We start from the raw sequence: 6,772 nt of genomic DNA, 5'->3' as shown, positions 1-6,772 counted from the left end.
AATGACACACTCCTTTCAGCCAATCAGAGGAGAGTATTTGGGAGGTGGGAACACCTGAGGTAACAGGTGACAATCTCTCTCAGCCAATCACAGGAGAGTATTTGGGAGGCGGGAACACCTGAGGTAACAGGTGACAATCTCAGCCAATCACAGGAGAGTATTTGGGAGGCGGGAACACCTGAGGTAACAGGTGACAATCTCAGCTAATCACAGGAGAGTATTTGGGAGGAGGGAACACCTGAGGTAACAGGTGACAAGCTCTCTCAGCTAATTACTGGAGGCGGGCAGCTCTGAAGGAAATGGTGAGTCTCCACTCAGCCAATCACAGGAGAAGAAATGGAAGGTGCAAAACGCCTGTGAGATGATTGACAAACTGTCTCAGCCAATAACAAGAGAGGAGCTGGGAGGCAGGACAGCTGTGATGGGAGTGACAGGTCTCCTCAGCCAATCAAAGGGGAGAAGCTGGAAGACTTAAGTAACAGCTGTGAGTTACATAGTTAGTCTGGCTGAAAAAAAACAAAAGTCCATCCAGTTCAACCAAAAAAAAAAGTTATAATCCCACACCCTCAGCTGATCCAGAGGAAGGCAAAAAACCCAGCAAAGCACGATCCAATGTGGTCCTGTAGATTACAGAGAATGGAGATAACATTTCTTTTCCTCCAGACGTAAAGAGCGCCCCCTTGTCCTCTGTGATGACCTCAGGGGGAATAACTACACCGAGTTCACTATATGAACCACTGATGTATTTATACATGGAGATCATATCCCCCCTTATGTATTATACATGGAGATCATATCCCCCTTATGTATTATACATGGTGATCATATCCCCCCTTATGTATTATACATGGAGATCATATCCCCCCTTATGTATTATACATGGAGATCATATCCCCCCTTATGTATTATACATGGAGATCATATCCCCCCTTATGTATTATACATGGAGATCATATCCCCCCTTATGTATTATACATGGAGATCATATCCCCCCCTTATGTATTATACATGGAGATCATATCCCCCCTTATGTATTATACATGGAGATCATATCCCCCTTATGTATTATACATGGAGATCATATCCCCTCTTATGTAATATACATGGAGATCATATCCCTCCTTATGTAATATACATGGAGATCATATCCCTCCTTATGTAATATACATGGTGATCATATCCCCCCTTATGTATTATACATGGAGATCATATCCCCCTTATGTATTATACATGGAGATCATATCCCCCTTATGTATTATACATGGTGATCATATCCCCCCTTATGTATTATACATGGAGATCATATCCCCCCTTATGTATTATACATGGTGATCATATCCCTCCTTATGTATTATACATGGAGATCATATCCCCCCCTTATGTATTATACATGGAGATCATATCCCCCCTTATGTATTATACATGGTGATCATATCCCTCCTTATGTATTATACATGGAGATCATATCCCCCCTTATGTATTATACATGGAGATCATATCCCCCCTTATGTATTATACATGGTGATCATATCCCTCCTTATGTATTATACATGGTGATCATATCCCCCCTTATGTATTATACATGGAGATCATATCCCCCCTTATGTATTATACATGGAGATCATATCCCCCCTTATGTATTATACATGGTGATCATATCCCTCCTTATGTATTATACATGGAGATCATATCCCCCCCTTATGTATTATACATGGAGATCATATCCCCCTTATGTATTATACATGGAGATCATATCCCCCCCTTATGTATTATACATGGAGATCATATCCCCTCTTATGTATTATACATGGAGATCATATCCCCTCTTATGTATTATACATGGAGATCATATCCCCCCTTATGTATTATACATGGTGATCATATCCCCCCTTATGTATTATACATGGAGATCATATCCCCCCTTATGTATTATACATGGAGATCATATCCCCCCTTAATCTCCTCTTCTCAGTAGAGAATACATTCAGTTCCTCTAATCTTTCCTCATAGCTGAGCTCCTCCATACCTCTTATCAGTTTGGTTGCCCTTCTCTGTACTTTCTCCAGTTCCCCAATGTTCTTTTTGTGAATTGGAGCCCAAAACTGAACTGCACATTCCAGATGAGGTCTTACTAATGATTTTTCCGGGGGGGGGGGGGGATGATATCTCTCTCTGGAGTCTATACCGCTCCTAATACAAGAGAGGATTTTGCTCACTTTAGAACCCGCAGCTTGGCATTGCTACCATTATTAAGCTTGTGATCTTCCAGAATCCCCAGATCCTTCTCCACCATTGACTCCCCCCAGTTGTACCCCCCCTAGTATGTATGATGCATGCATATTCTTAGTCCCCAAGTGCAGAACCTTATATTTATCAACATTAAACCTCATTGGCCACATAGTCCCCCAATTACACAGAGCATTGAGGTTGGCTTGTAAGTTGGAGACATCCTGTAAGGACTTTATTCCACGGCACAGCTTGGTGTCATCTACAAAGACTGAAATCCCCAACCACATATAATTTATAAATATATTAAAAAGTATGGGTCCCAACACTGAACCCTGGGGTACACCACTAATATCACTGAACCTTGGGGTACCCCACTAATTACACTGAACCCTGAGGTACCCCACTAATAACACTGAACCCTGGGGTACCCCACTAATATCACTGAACCTTGGGGTACACCACTAATAACATTGAACCTTGGGGTACCCCACTAATAACACTGAACCTAGGGTACCCCACTAATATCACTGAACCTTGGGGTACCCCACTAATAACACTGAACCTTGGGGTACCCCACTAATATCACTGAACCTTGGGGTACCCCACTAATAACACTGAACCTTGGGGTACACCACTGATGACCCCAGACCATTCAGAGTATGAATCATTAACCACTACTCTCTGAATACCATCTTTTAGTCCATTTACATACAGATTTTTCCAACCTGTAGACTTTACCTTACACATTAGCCGTGCGTGGGGGAGCTGTGTCAAACACTTTTGCAAAATTCAAGTATACCACGTGCACCGCCACCCCTCTGTCCAAGTATACCACGTCCACCGCCACCCCTCTGTCCAAGTATACCACGTCCACAGCCACCCCTCTGTCCAAGTATACCACATCCACAGCCACCCCTCTGTCCAAGTATACCACGTCCACCGCCACCCCTCTGTCCAAGTATGCCACGTCCACCGCCACCCCTCTGTCCAAGTATACCACATCCACCGCCACCCCTCTGTCCAAGTATAACACGTCCACCGCCACCCCTCTGTCCAGGTATACCACGTCCACCGCCACCCCTCTGTCCAGGTATGCCACGTCCATCGCCACCCCTCTGTCCAGGTATACCACGCCCACCACTACATCTCTGTCCAAGTAAAGCACGTCCACCGCCACCCATCTGTCCAAGTAAACCACGTCCACCACCACCCCTTTGTCCAAGTATACCACGTCCACCGTCACACCTCTGTCCAAGTATACCACGTCCACCACCACCCCTCTGTCCAAGTAAACCAAGTCCACCGTCACACCTCTGTCCAAGTATGCCACATCAACCACCACCCCTCTGTCCAAGTATACCACGTCCACTGCCACCCCTCTGTCCCAGTATACCACGTCCACAGCCACCCCTCTGTCCAAGTATACATTATCCACCGCCACCCCTCTGTCCAAGTATACCACGTCCACCGCCACCCCTCTGTCCAAGTATACCACATCCACCGCCACCCCTCTGTCCAAGTATACCACGTCCACCGCCACCCCTCTGTCCAGGTATACCACGTCCACCGCCACCCCTCTGTCCAGGTATACCACGTCCACCACCACCCCTCTGTCCAGGTATGCCACGTCCATCGCCACCCCTCTGTCCAGGTATACCACGCCCACCACTACCTCTCTGTCCAAGTAAAGCACGTCCACGTCCACCCATCTGTCCAAGTAAATCACGTCCACCACCACCCCTCTGTCCAAGTAAACCACGTCCACCGTCACACCTCTGTCCAAGTATACCACGTCCACCACCACCCCTCTGTCCAAGTAAACCAAGTCCACCGTCACACCTCTGTCCAAGCATGCCACATCAACCACCACCCCTCTGTCCAAGTATACCACGTCCACTGCCACCCCTCTGTCCAAGTATACTACGTCCACCGCCACTCCTCTGTCTAAGGTTTTGCTCACCTCCTCACAAAAAGAAATCGGATTTGTTTGACAACTTCTGTCTTTCATGAATCCATGCTGTCTGTTGCTTAAAATGTTTTTTTCCAGGAAGAATATTTCAACTGGTAATTGCGCGGTCGTGCAATGCTGCACCCAAACAAAATTTATGTCCTTTTTTTCACACAAATAGAGCTTTCTTTTGGTGGTGTTTGATCGCCTCTGTGGTTTTTAATTTTTGCACTATAAACAAAAAAAACCCACAAATTTTGAAAAAAACAATATTTTTCACTTTTGGTTATAAGAAAATATCCAATAAACTCAAAGTTAGTCATAAATTTAGGCTAAAATGTATTCTGCTCCATATCTTTGGTAACAATAAATCTCAATACGGGTATATTAACTGGTTTGTGTGAAAGGTATAGCATCTACACACTGTGGTATATATATTGGAATTTACACAGCTTTTACTTTCTGACTGCCTATCACATTTCTTGAGGTGCTAAAATGCCACTCAGTACAACCCCCCCCCCCCCCAAATGACCCCTTCTTTGGAAAGTAGACACCCCAAGGATTTTGCAGAGAGGCATGTTGCATCCATGGAACATTTTATTTTTTGCCACAAGTTTTTTGAATATGACAATGTTTTTTTTCTTACACATAGTTGTCACTTTAATGATATATTGCTCATGCATGCCAGGGGTAGATGTGGAATTACACCCCGAAACACATTCTCCTACTTCTCCCGAGTATGGGGGCACCACATGTGAGAGACTTATTGGCAGCCTAGCTACATACAAGCCCACCAAATCCAATGGCCCCCTCCAGGCTTTCAAAGGGCATATTTCCTCATATCACTTCCCCACTACCTATCAGAGATTCGGAGGCTCTAAAATGCCAGGATAGTACAACCCCCCCAAATGACCTCTTTTTGAAAAGTAGACACCCCAAGGAATTTGATAAGAGGCATGTTGAGTATTTTACAGATAACATTTTTGTCACAGGGTTTTGAAAACAGAAAATAAAAAATAAATTTTTTGTTTTCTTTCTTCATTTTCCAAAAACGTGGCAACAAAAGAGATCTGCAATATACTCACCATGCCTCTTTGTAAATACCTTGGGGTGTCCATTTTCAAAAAAAGGGGTCCTTTGGAAGGGGGAGGGGTTGCTTCTACTATCTGGGCATTTCAGGGCCAACATTAGAAACTTATGCCACACATCACACAATCTTGAAGACCAAGCCTTTTCTGACACTTTTTGTTCACATGAAAAAAACTGTTTTTTTGCTAGAAAATTACTTTGAACCCCCAAACATTATATATTTTTTAAAGCAGAGGCCCTAGAGAATAAAATGGTGGGTGTTGAAATTTTTTACGTCGCACAGTATTTGCGCAACGATTTTTCAAACGCAAATCTTTTGGGAATAATACACTTTTTAGAATTTTAATGCACAAAAACACAATAGATTGCCCAATTGTTTGATACAATATAAAAGATGATGTGACGCTGAGTAAATAGATACCCAACATGACGTGCTTTAAAATTGCGCATGCCCGAGCAATCGCAACAAAGTACATACATTTTTATTATTGATAGGCGACTCTTTAAAAGCCTTTACAGGTCACCAATTTATATTTACACAGGAGGTCTGGTGGTGGAGGAGTGCTGTGGATGTTCTGAAGTCCGTTACCAGCGTATAGAGGTATCAAGATCACACAGACGGCCAACTTACTGCAGGACATCGCTGCAACACCCAATGCGCTATTTGACCTACCATTCAAGATGGTCATGGTAAATGATGTGGTGAGTGGGGTAAATTATGGTGGTAAATGATGTGGTGAGTGGGGTAAATTATGGTGGTAAATGATGTGGTGAGTGGGGTAAATTATGGTGGTAAATGATGTGGTGAGTGGGGTAAATTATGGTGGTAAATTATGTGGTGAGTGGGGCTCTGGAGGGGGAGCTCTTATTGGAGCACTTCGCACAGAGGATTGCTATGGATAAGAAGATTAACTATTGTATCACCGGGTATTCACATTGGATGGGGATTTTTTTCCACATTGGAATTTTTATATGTTTGCACATTGATTGGTACTTTAATATACATACATATTGCCTTTTACATACAAGTTCACTGCAGATATATTTTGTTGGTATTGTATATTTACTATTATTTATTTTATAGCACAATTGTTGTTTGAGCACGCTGAGTATATATATTGGTTCCCTATTTATGATTTACTGTAGTCACTGGGCAGGAAGGATATATTTGTCAGCACATAGGGCATTGTAGTATGTGCACATTTGTGGGGACCCTATATGTAGTAGGGTATTTAGTTTATTTATTATTTACTGTACTTATGGCACTGGGCAGGAAGGGGTTAACATCTGGGGCGATCAAAGGGTTAACTGTGTGCTGTTTGTGTTTTACTATGGGGCTGTGTATGTGCTTTCTATTGTAAGCACTCTGTATGGCTGTGCTATGCAGAGCCATACAAAGCAGTGTGGTGGAGCCGACAGGGGAGAGATCTGTATTGTATACTTACAGTTCTCTCCCCCTGTCATTATTACTCTGCGATCACTGGGTGTTGGCGAGTAATCACTGCC

The sequence above is a fragment of the Staurois parvus genome, unplaced genomic scaffold, assembly GCF_062004578.1.
Source record: "Staurois parvus isolate SC_StPar_1 unplaced genomic scaffold, SC_StPar_1.0 ptg002229l, whole genome shotgun sequence".
In the NCBI taxonomy this organism is placed as follows: domain Eukaryota; kingdom Metazoa; phylum Chordata; class Amphibia; order Anura; family Ranidae; genus Staurois; species Staurois parvus.
Note: the sequence above shows the minus strand (reverse complement) of the source record.